Source organism: Mercenaria mercenaria, chromosome 4, assembly GCF_021730395.1.
Source record: "Mercenaria mercenaria strain notata chromosome 4, MADL_Memer_1, whole genome shotgun sequence".
Taxonomy (NCBI): domain Eukaryota; kingdom Metazoa; phylum Mollusca; class Bivalvia; order Venerida; family Veneridae; genus Mercenaria; species Mercenaria mercenaria.
In genome coordinates, this window is record NC_069364.1 from 59,104,032 (window position 1) to 59,117,840 (window position 13,809).

Sequence of the window (13,809 nt, forward strand, 5' to 3'; positions counted from 1 at the left end):
CATATTTGGGAATAAACATCGTTGAATATCAACAGTAAGGAGTATAATTCCTGGGAATATTGGGCAAAGCGATTCCACACGAAGTGGGTCACCCATAAACAAGCAATGTACATAGTGGATACATTTTGCAAACGGGTGCTTTGAACATACACCACTCATTAAGATATTTTTAATTATAAATGAAAACAATATAAACAGATTAGGCAGTAGGGATTAGGAATGGGAGAGGGAAGGTGACTCCACCAACATACAAGACATTAAAATAGTACGGACCAAGAGCAAATTGACAATTGGGTCGGAATTGTCAGTTACCATTGTAAAGGACGCTTAGGGTTGAAAGGTATTTCGGGAATGCTAACCTCGAACACCTCCATCGTTAACAGTGATAAAAGTGTTCATGAAATGGTAAAGAAAGTCCTTTGGGAGCATAGAACGCAATCAAGCAAAATAGTGACTGACTCAGTTTGAACGACCCTCATGTCCTAAGCAAATGCTGTTTAGCCGCAGTACAATAAACCACTCTATGATCACAAAGGACCTTAGTGATAACAACACTGAACCCATGAATGGGGAAACCCTTACGACCGCCCCACAGCACGTATAATGTCTTGAAACAGTTGAAACAATGGAAATTACTGTATCAAAATTAATATTTTCCACGTCAATTTTTATCGAAAAAGAAAAAAAAACGGAAATTGTCATTTCTTTAAATAAAGTCAAATAACAGTTAACGCTTGTCCAGAGACGGAGACACTTCTTTTGTGCGCATTGTAAAAGTGTCAGAATAAAAGAGATGTTGCAAAAATAAGTAGTGCAAAGTTCTGGTACAGCCAAGAAGATTCTTTTCACTCCTACATCGGAACTATTTAGTATATAATTCGCTTCAAAACTTAAATAATCATTATTCGAAAACAGATACCACATTTTACTTTTTGAAAATAAATGAAGGGCATTTTATTCATATCTAGCTTATTTTATAGTCGTCCCTTTTGCACACATGGGCGACTCCTTCAGAAAATTTTTTTTAGTCATTTATGAATTTAGAGGTTAGTACAAGATAATTTAAAAATGATACTCAAGTTTCACATGCTCTGCCTGCTCCCCTCCTCGCCAACATTAAATCGCCCCTATTGGATGTGCGCACGTATTGAGTGTACAATATGCTGAGTAAAGGTTAGGGTTAGGTTTTACATACTACTATAGTAGGTTAAATAGTGGACATTCAATGCGTGCGTACATTCAGTGCGGGAGAATTAATGCTGCCCTCCCCTCCCTCAGCTGTGCAAGGTGTACAGAACAACCTACACGAGACACTCCCGAAATACTATTAGTATGGTTGAAGAATATAGGTTTGAACGCACGAATTTCTACTTGTGAACCAAGTGCATTAGACATTTAGCTACAGAGGACACCAAAGTGTACATCTGTATGATCTGATATAACTCTCTCATATGACTGTTTCCACGGCAACAGTCCGATATTTGATTGTGGAATTTAAAGAATTGTCAGTTCTGTATAGTTAACATAAATGTTTTCTTGTTGAATATCGCTTTTAATCGCTTATAATCAACGAGAGGAAAGGCACGTGACTGGAGCGTCCTCTTCCACACTGACTTCCAACGAAAGTAGATATGTGATTAAATTTCAGTTCTAAAGAATTTGACGGACAATTAAACTCCTCCCTTATTAAATCGTTAAGTAACAGTAACATCAGAATGGCAATAGTGATAATTGTTATATAATCAGCATGATTTCTGTATCAATACAAATAATCAATGTGCATAGCATGCTGAAGCCTTACTAAGGTCTCTGTATAACCCTACGCAGCAGTAATTCCGTAAATTACATTGAAGCATCATTATACGGTTTTTCATCTGTAAATAATTCACTCGATGTGGAGCTGAAATACTCTCCAGTGAATGTTTAAGATAAAACGCAGCACCAATCTATCTTCAAACAAAAAACGAAAGCAATCTATATTACCAACAGTAACAGAACTTTGTTTGCTAAAACATTAATGTTATGTGTTTCTATGAAATCAAACTGTACTGTATCCCTAACGTATTATACAATGAAAACCAGCTTTTATGCTATACGGCCGTACGCAAAATGTTTTTCCACTCCAATATTTAACTAACCATAAACAGTCATCAAAAGACTATAGGAAACGCTGATGGAATGTAAACAGAAAAACACTGTAGAAATTGCAAGCTCAGACAATTTCATACAAAACTTCTGATTTACTGTAGTATTGGACAATTGATTACAACCACTTTATAAATTCCTATGGATATTGCTTGAATCTCGCTTTTTATGCAGAATAGAATTTTACTGCATATATTTCAAAATTGTGAGTATGAATCGTATCGACATGTTTCCAGAGGAGAATCATTAATTCTCTAAATGAATGGTATGAGTGGGAAATAGTTAAACATGTAACAGTATTAGTAATAAAATCTGCAAGAAGGTCATTTGGCAATATAGAACGCAACCAAACATAAATAATAGCCGATTGGGCTGTTCATGAGAGGTAATGAAATGTACAACACCCATCACGCCCCGTAGTACCGGCTTATGCAGAACTCTGTGGACTGCTGCATTCCTGTGGCTTTACACTAGAGCAGGACGATGGAAATAACTTAAAAGAAGTTGTTTCAATTGTCTTATTCATTGTCTTATTCATTGTCATTCATTTCAACCATTCTAAACGTTTGTCGTTGCAATATTCACCTCAATACTTTTGCAGGACTGTTCATAGGTGAATGTGACATAGTGACATGCACTAGATATATATATTTCATTATTCTTCCCTACCTAGAACAAACTGTTTTGAATATTATTGTCACTTTCAGAATTTCTGTCTGCTCTGACTTTCAGCACGTGATGGAATGTTATTGACCCAAAATTGAATTTTTAAGATATCAAATGAAATGTATGTGCCCATGCAAATATTTCTTGACATCTAAATATTTTGCTCACGCTCATCTCTTTTCACATCCCGTTACAACTTTTGCAAGAATGTGCGGTTTGCGTCATTTAAGCGTCAGTCTACAGTGTTTACTGATCGTTTCTATTTTCAACTGTCATTTTCACTGTATAATACTTCCAGGGGATCAGTTTTTACTTTTATATATTGACAACAAGAACTTGTGTGATTAACATTCATACAACAGCCAGTTTATTCCTATTGGTTACTTTATATAGTACCGATTTATGTGATATGCATAAATATACAAGGATACATTTATAACTTTGTTCTATCAGTCCACACAAAAATGATTTCCGATAGAGATATCGAGCTATGTCACGGGAAATAACACTCGATTTCCTAGGCCTTTTATTTTTCTTGAGTATACTTTCTTGGACCTGGTGCTTCAAAGGCGTCATTTATCGCTATTAAAAAAAGAAAGTGCGTTTCCCCTAACATCGTCGTTTTAATAATTCCAAAGGAACAGGTTTTGCGGTCGCCACGTGGCACTTTCAGTTGTTGTGATAATTAAATAAATATAGATCCTTTGGAGGGAAATAACGCAACCATGTTATATAACAACAGATTGGTCTTAAGTCTGTTAATGAGAGGTAGTGACAATGTTCATGAGAGGTAGTGACAAGTGCAATATCCATCAAGCCACCTAGCATCGGCTTTAGCGAACTCTATCATAAAACACTATAAATTGAAATGGATCCCATGGTCCTAAATGGACCAGAAACTGTAACACCACTTAAAGTCTTGCAAATCTTTCTGTTTACGAGTAAACAACTGTACAATCACGTATGCATTCGTTTTAACAAATGTCAGCTTTGGCTTGTATTTTGATGTGAAGGTGTTTTGCCCCTTTTTAGACATTGTCCTTATTGTTTTATCTGCATCCTTCAAATGACAGTTTGAACGATGCCTTAAGAGTGGTGACAGTACTTATTTATGTATTTAATAATTGATGATACTCTTTACTTGGATCACCAGTTTTTCTTTCTTTCTCAAATGGTCGATACTATTTTTCTTCCGGCGCTCCAATTAAATACAAGTAACAATTCGTATACTATTGAATTAATATCTTTTACGTTGAATATATGAAATATTATCCATACATTTTTTTTACAAGAGAGGTGATTTTAATTTTAATTTATTTGTTGTTATGTGTACAACCATACATACACTGCTGTAGGCGTTTGCGTATTTTGTTATCATTACGTATTTTGTTATTATTACACGTATTTTTTCAACTATTTTGTTATTATTACGTATTTTGCTATTATTACACGTATATTCAACTATTATATTATTGTTACGTATTTTGTTATTATTACGTATTTTGTTATTGTTACGTATTTTGTTATTATTACGTATGTCATTTGATGCTACATACTTTGCTGCGTATTTTGAATGTGACTTTTCCTGTTGAACTTTTCACCTTGATTATTTTTAATATTATTGTGACTCTCTAAACCATCTGATGCTGTAACAAAGCCTATAACATGACCCTTTTGATGGATGAAGCAACCAAACAAAAGCTTTAAATAATTTAGACAAGAATGTCAGTCTTGGCTGATAAATACTATTAAGAGAGAAAACGTTGAACAAATAAAAACAAAGAACCCTGTTGAATTGCTTGTGTTTTGTAAATTTTCAAACCGAAAAATAAAGTATTTTTCAACGGAAGCTTCTCATTTATCTGAATTGTATGGTGAGGCATGTTCTTGGAGGAAAAGACGGATTGTCTTCGGCACTGAAGACCCCAACGTGGTTGTTTAACATGGTCGTCTTGGTTTGACAGCACCTTCTTGCTTTAAATCTTACATATTCCTACTTATGGCTTTGCTTGCTTATTCAGAGGAAGTCTGAACGGGTTTCGTTCTATAGTGACGATAGCTTTACAGGGTAACAACCTTCCCCGTGTTCTTGATAGGACCGGCTCAGCAGCGTTTCAGAGTGATGAGCTGTGCTTGTTCCTATAGTATCTATAACATTGTGTTCATGTAGTGGATTTAGTCATAAAAAGGTACTTGAAAGCATCCATTATGTTACTGTTGGCGGTTGTTACGGAATCTAGTTACAGAAACCTTACAAACAGTTCGTAAATTGTGTTTCTCTTCTTCCATATCTATCATTCTACCTATCTCTCCTCTAATTACGATCAGCCTCTCTCTATGATCTGGACAGTTTGTAATGTTATGGTATGCATGGTCAGTGTTGCTAACATTCGTTTGCATGGGTTAGAAGGGCTTGGATAAGGGCTATTACAGTGCCAATATGGCATATAGACACTGGGGTAAAGTATGAGTAGCATGTAGAACAACTGGTGGTAATGGTGTGATTCCACACTAGTGGAGGCATGGTTGTGGCACTCCCTCCTCCTCTTCTGCAATACATTAGTCTTTAAAATCTAAGGGCATGAAAACTTTTCTGCTCCATTCGGTCGCACATCATCAGTTATTATTAATACAACGTGGTGCGATATTCCTATGTCCTGTTTTTCTGCTCGTTTCGCTAACACATTTAATGAGAAATTTAATACCTTAACACAAGGTCTTTTCTCTTCCCTCGCACGTTATCATACAAAAGTGGCGATATTCCTATGAAACTGAAAGCTTAAAAAACATACGATATTTTTTTATATTTTTTCCTTGCTTGCTTTAATCATAATTACATAACAACCATCTTAAGAAACAATTCAGGCAACAAACGAAAACTTTCTGCTCACATAACATAATCAATATTCAGTGGATGCATATTCTATGCGAATGAAAGCACTAAATTTTCAGCTCCCTTCTTTCGCATGTCTTCATTTAGTATTATTTATAAAACAGGGCGTAAAGACTGCAAAAGAGCCAAGTTAACGTCGTCTTACATATCATTGAACTAAAATGTTCATCCCCACCCCCTCTTCTTGATTCGTCTTTGTTATCGTGTACATTAGGGACAGTCTTAAGTCAGTGTTCTAGAGATCAAGACAGCGGCTGCACATGTGGCATTTTAGTGACACTATACGCGCGGTCCGAATGGGACCGAGTCAGTGGTGTGGATTGCCCCAGCCTGATCTGTTAGGATTTAAATATGATAAGGGGACGAGATTTCAGCGGTGTATTCCATCTAGGGTCTTAATGCTGCTGAGTTAACTTTTGTTTTGTTAAGGTATACCTTTTAGTTGACGTGTCTATATTGGTGTCTAACGAGATGTCGCTAGTAGGCATTGACTGAGGCCGACCATTTCAGTTAGAAATATTGCAACGTATTTATTTCATTCTTGTTAGAGGATGATCACAGTCCAAAACTCCAACGTTTTTAATTAAGTCATTTTTAGGGGGTTTTTTTTGAACGATTAACATAATTATATAAGATATATGAATTGGCACGACAGATCTGCAAATATGCGTGCATTAGACTGTCAGCTGTTATTTATGTTTTAAGAAGAGCATGGGACAGAGTACGATCCCCTGTGGAACTCCAATAGAGACTGGTTTGGGCTTTGAGCTTGTATCATTTATGACTACGAATTAATATATATCGTTAAAGAAGCTCTTGATACACTGAAGTGTTTTCATAGATAAATCTTCCTACGGTATGATTTTCTTGTGACTGCTAAGCTTTTTTGTCTAGGCAGTCATTAAACCCATGAGATGAAGTCGATCGATGATGTTTGTCAGTTTTATCATTTACATTGTTTAGACACATACATCTTGCCTTGATACTTGTTTTTTCAAGCGATGTTAGGTCATGCTGGAAGAGCAGAATAATGTATTATATGACTCGAAATTCTACTTAGTTTTTCGAAATTTAAATGCACTACAGTTGAAACCAGAATCTCAAAGTTTAGAGTAACTGAATCGAAAGTTTGAAGAATGTATAGAAATGACTTGGAATTTAGACTTGATAAGATTTCAGAGCTAGACTATCCTGAACAGCAATGGTGTGTATGGAGTTAATACGAACATGACATGAGAGACTAGACCGAAATCATGCTTTGATAAATAAAATAGATTGACATGTTTAAACTTATGGTGCAATCTTGCATATATCTGACGTAGTCTTGGCCATGTCACGCAAAAAAGCAATAAGTTAGACCTAGTGAAACTTTTTTATTTGCCTGTCGCCCGATCCCGTTACTTCAGCAATATGAAATATTATTGATGAGCAAAGGTAAAGCAAATGTCACTAAAATAACTATGTTTCAATTTATATTCAACTGACTTTAAGGGACGTCTTGCTCCCTTCGTAACGGTTTATTTTGTTGTTGTTGTTTGACTGCTCGAAGAAGTTTTTTCGACTTTGAACTTGTTATAAATATAACTAAAGTTGCGCAGGTACTTAATGTAGTGGGGCCCCCGTGGCTCCGTCGCTTTGAATCACTTGCCCCTCACCAATGTGGGTTCGAGCCTCACTCGGGTCTTTGAATTCTTCGTGTGATGAAGCCATCCAGCTGGTTTACAGAAAGCAGACCACGCTCCTGTGATTCTACCCAGGTACCCGCCCGTGATGAAATAATGAACGGAGGGGCATCTGGGGTATTCCACCACCATCAAAGCTGGAAAGTCGCCATAAAAATGGTACTAGTTGAGGCAGTAACTATGTATTTCTGAATTTCAAGAATCCAAACTGTGATCTACTAACTACGGTTACTCAAAATCTCGGAAAAGTGCCGGACCGGAGAATACAAGATGATGTCTTAGTTCACGACTATTGCACGGCTCGGAAGAAAACGTACAATTATGGAAGTACAAGTGTAACGTAAAATCTTGGATGATGACCTGCACGATTCGGACCTTGTTTAACATTAGTCCTTAATGGTCCGAGAGCTCACGGACTTTTATTGCAACAATTGAGGCCAAAAGAAGTTTATACTTTTTTGGAAATGATATTTCATATAACCCATTTCTTAAGTGTCAAAACCGTGCCTATCTATATTTTGTTCACTAATGTTTGTGATAGGGGAGTTAAAACTCACTTGTTAAATTATTAGGGGGTGGGTAAATTTTACGTCTACCAGTTTTTTCACTGTTTAATTACAGTAACTGTCTGATTGTCAGCAAATGTATATATGTCAAACAATGACAGCAATAAAAAATTCACCAAAAAGGAATGAAGGGCAAACTTGATATTCAAGGTCAAAGGTCAAATTTGTATAAAGCATATTTGAAATTTACTTTTATCCTTAAAAAACAATTTGTTATCATAAGTCACTTAGCTTTATTTATGTAATGTATATATATCGGCAAATATCAGAAAAACAAATCTTATTGCAAAAAGTCAAGGTCAACCCTGATAACTGAAGGTCAAAGTTCATTCCCATTCAAAAATGTGAAAAATATTACCTTTACTTTTTCTTATATGTTTAATATGTCTTCTCATTATTAGCCGCTGAAGTTAATTCATTTTAATGTTTGTATGTCAGGCAAAGTCAGCAGTGCAGATGTAACCCCAAAACTGCCAAGGGTAAAGCTAATATCAAAGGTCAAAGGTCAAATTTGTGTGAAAAATCGCATGAATAGCTTCCTGTTTGAAATATAACAGATATTTTTAATCGTTATTAGTAATTGCTCGTGATTTGTTTTAATGTATATATGTCCGACAATGTCAGTAATAAAGATATCGTCTGAAATCAGAAAGTTCAAATGTGATATTAAGGGTCAAAGGTCATTTTCAAGTAAAAGAATGAAAAAATAGCTCTCTACCTTTTCTGTTTGTTTATAATATCTTGTCCATATTAGTCAATGATATCAGTTCATTTTATTGTATAAATATTAGGCGATGTCTGACATGCACATATAATTTCAAAACATTCAAGGTCAGCCACAATATCAAAGGTCAAAGGTCAAAAAGGGAGTAAAATGTTGCAATAATATCACATATTTGTAATACTTTTTATTGTTTAAAAGTATTTCTTTTGTCATTTCAGTTACTGATCGTTGTTCATTTTACTGTTTGTATGTCAGACGACGCCATGGAACAGAAAATCAGTCAAGGTCAAACCTGGTATTAAAGGTCAGGGGTAATTTTTGTGTAAAAGATCAAAATATTGCATACTTACTCATTACTTTGTTCAAAAATAGCTTGTTGTCATAATTCACTGTTAGCAATTCATTTTAATATATATACATGTCAAGCAAGGTCAGTAATGTAGGTCTTATCTCAGTAAGTCAAAGCCAAAACTATTATCAAAGGTCAAGGGTAAAATTTGTGTGAAAATTTGCAAAAACAGCATTTTTGCAATGATTTTTCTTTATTGTTTTAGAGTATTTTTGTCAAAACTGGTAACTGATCATTATTCATTTTAAAGTATATATAACAGATGATATCATTTTTGAAATAGTAATGAAAAATTAGTCAAGGTCAAATCTGACATTAAAAGGTCAAAGGAGAGGGCCTTCAAGAAACTCACCATTATGAAAATACTGGCTGGAACAAGTTTGGAAGTAAATGCAAAGTTCCTACGGCAAGTGTACACAGGCACCGTACGGCCCATAGCAGAGTACGCATCCACCTGATGGGTAACTTCTTCCAAAACCAGTAAAGATAAACCGGACAAGGCTCAAAATTCAGGCCTGAGGATAATTCTCATTGAAAAGGACTCCAATAAAAGAAAAGGAAAAGACAGCCAATCTTGAGCCGTTAGAGACAATACGAGAGTACAAAGCCTTTGGGCAGGCAGAGAAGGCAAAGAGACTACCATCCCACCCGCTCCACTCAAGACTCGAGAGCAGAACCAAGAACAGAGTTAAACGACAGTCTCAACCACATCGTCAAAGAACTGTAAAATGGGAAAGCAGCAGCTCTAGACACATAGGCAGAGCCGCTTGTGCCCTATGAATGGGTTCCTAGACAATGTGCTCCTGAGATCAGATTGGAGGTGCCAGGAGTAGAAGAAAATGGAACTCACCAATGATCTTTTACGCTAGAAATGATCAATGACCGCTATCCAGCACACTCTTATATCCAAGCATATACCGATGGATCAGTGGAAAAGGCAGTTCAGAGTGCTGGGAAAGGTGCTTACGTCAAATTTCCAGACATCTCACTCATATTTTCACATCCAGTCGGCAATAGATGCTCAGACTACAGAGCCGAGATGCAAGCTCTCACATCGGCCACACTCCAACTGTATGAGCGAGAAGAAAAGGGACAAAATATTGTTTTCTTAACAGACTCCAAGTCAGCTCTTCAGGCTCTCTTAGTAGGTACATCACACAACTTAACCAGACAGCTGCTGGAAAACATCAATCTCCTGTCTGAGAACAACAATGTAGTATTTCAATGGATTTCTGCACATGTGGGCATAGCTGGAAATGAAGCTGCGGACAAACTTCCAAAGGAAGGAACCAAGCAAATACAGTCCCAGCCTCCAACTTCATACAAAGAAGCTCAGACTCTGCTGAAGAACAGCTTTGCGTCAGACTGCAAGAACATAAATGGAGGCTACCTGCCAAATCAAGACAGTCTACACCAGCTACACAGGCACAGCCAAACAACTGTCTTCCGTCTGCGCACCGGACAATGTGGCCTGAGAAACATATGAAGAAGCTGGGTGTTGCAGAGACAGCTTAATGTCGATGCGGATCAGAGGAACAAACACCATTCCACATCCTGCAGAGTTGTTCCTATCTGGAAGAAGCACCGTGACGCCAGAAGGTTTGGCCAACAGACATCCCATTTGAGGCCAAGCTGTGGGGAGATGCCAGCGACCTGCAGAATACGGTTTGAACAGCTCATTGCCGCATCTCATCTAAAGATATAAAACGGCCATAAGAAAATGGAACGCAGTAAGTAAGTAAAGTGAATTAACAACAAGTTATAACGACAAGATATTTTTGAACAAAGAAAAAAAAATGACAGGACAATATTTTGAATTTTCACCAGAAAATGTATTTTAACCTTTAACATCAGAGATCTAGACCTGTACATCTATGAACTTCTGTCACATGAATAATATATACACTAAGGAATATCTAGATACTAATAGTAAAATCCTATGATATTGCAATTTGCGTCTTACATTGACCTTCATTGACATAAGCTTTACCAATCACTGTTTTTGAAATTAGATCTGCATTACTGACATTGCCTTACAAAAATACATAAAAAAAAGAATTATTTTCAATGAAAAACATGACAAGATAATTTCAAGGATGAAAAAATTGAATATGCCTTATTTTGATTTTTTTACATGAAAATGACCTTTAGCCTTTAATGTCAGGTTTGACGTTGACTAATTTTTCATTATCATTTCAACAGTGATATTATCTGTTATATATACTTTAAAATTAATAATGATCGGTGCTACTAGTAGTGACAAAATACCCTAAAACAATAAAGAAAAAGTCATTGCAAAAATGCTGTGTTTTGCGAATTTTCACACAAATTTGACCTTTACCCTTTGATAATAGATTTGCCTTTGGCCTATTGGGATAAGACTTACATTGCTGACCTTGCTTGACATGAATACATTAAAGAAAATTGCTAATGTTAACAGTGAATTTTAACAACAAGCTATTTTTGAAATAAGTAATGAGTAAGTATGCTACTTTTTATGATTTTTTATACAAAAATGGCCCCTGACCTCCAATACCCGGTTTGACCTTGACTTTTTTGTCTTCAATGACATCGTCTGGCATGTATACAGTAAAATGAACAACAATCAGTTACTAAAATGACAAAACAAATACTTTTAAACAATAAAAAATATTACAAATTTGTGATATTATTTCAACATTTTACTCCCTTTTTTACCTTTGACCTTTGATATTGTGGCTGACCTTGAATGTTTTGAAATTATATGTGCATACCAGACATCGGCTAGCATTTATGCATTAAAATGAACTGAAATCATTGACTAATAATGAAAAGATATTATTAACAAAGAGAAAAGGTAATTTTTCTCATTCTTTTTCATTCTTTTACTTGAAAATGACCTTTGATCCTTAATATCACATTTGAACTTGACTCATTTCAGACTATATTTTTGTGAGAGACATTGTCGGACATATATACATTAAAACAAATCACGAGCAATTACTAATAATGATTAAAAATATCTGTTATGTTTCAATCAGGAAGCTATTCATTTAATTTTTCACACAAATTTGACCTTTGACCTTTGATATTAGCTTTACCCTCGGCAGTTTGTGGGTTACATCTGCACTGCTGACTTTGCCTGACATTCAAACATTAAAATGAATTAACTTCAGCGACTAATAATGTGAAGACATATTAAACATATTAGAAAAAGTAAATGTGATATTTTTTATATTTTGACATGGAAATGAACTTTGACCTTCAATTATCAGGGTTGACCTTGACTTTTGCAATAAGATTTGTTTTTCTGATATTGGCATATATATACACATTGCATAAATAAAGCTAAGCGACTTATGATAACAAACTATTTTTTAAGAATAAAAATAAATTTCAGATATGCCAATTCTTGAGATTTTTACATAAATTTGACCTTTGATCTTGAATATGAAGTTTGCCCTTCATTCCCTTTTGGTGATTTTTTTTATTGCTGCCATTGTTTGACATATATACATTTGCTGACAATCAGGTAGTTACTGTACATAATTAAACAGTGAAAAGACTGGTAGACGTAAACTTTACCCTACCCCCTAATATTTTTACAAGTGAGTTTTACCACGTACGTGAACAAAATATAGATAGGCACGGCTTTGACTTTTCATGGAGAATATGAAATACTGTTTCCAAAAAAGTATAAACTTCTTTTGGCCTCAGTATTGTTGCAATAAAAGTCCGTGAGCTCCCGGACCATAATTTGCGGGCCTCTTTCTTTAAAATAGTCATTATAAGTTATGAAAATCGGACATCGGAAGGTCCTCAAAGCTATGATCCCTAGTTAAAATACCAGTAGCATTGCATAATTCTCTTTAGACACAACTGAAAGTGCATAAACAGCGGGTGATATATAGTTCTAGATCTATTTCTGTTTATTTCCCTATACAGTCTATATTTTGTCAGCCAGAATAATTTATTGGACTACAAAATTGCCTCAACATTAAGATACTCGCGTCAGGGCCTCCCAGTGTAATAATTTTTGCACGAACAATTTGGCCCTACTTTATTCATGCAGACGATGCGAAATAAACCTCCCTTTGTTGTCATGGTATGCCAATAATTGATGTAAAGTTATCTCCCATGTCACGTATTTCTCCTATTTGTTCGACCCGAAACGCCGGTTTTCTCCGTGTTTGTGCGCTCAATATACGTTTATACGCGGGGTGAAGTTTTATAACGGGAACAGCGAAATAAATATTGCATTATTTCCTAAATTTACAATATTTTTTCGACCATTTTCGTGGACTTTTTAGCATTTTTACCAGAAACAGAAACTTTTCGTAAAATAATTTTGACTTCGCGCAACTAATCAGCTACAGTCGCTCACGCCAGATTATCTAAAGTAAAAAACGAACACACACTAATGTGTGCTCAATAATACGAGAGACTTCACCTTTGATTGACGTCACCGCGTAAGCCCTGTGGCAAGTTTCAGCTCTTACTATTTCCATTACGGAAGTTTATAATATATTTTCTTTCCATTTTTTCTTTAAAATGACAAAAAAATAACTGATTGGGTAAAACTAAAAATATCGCTCAGTACTGAGTATCTTTCTAAGGTAAAACTATTGCTTTGTTGTTATAAAATAAATTTATGTAATTAAGAGCGCAAAGAGGGAGGAAAACGCACCAGCTAATTGAATCGGCAGAATTGAAAAGAATGCCTGTGACGCATCACAACCCTATATCGTTCTTCCTCCGCCAAGTGGACGGCTGACATAAAAGAATTCCCGAATTTATCTGAATAA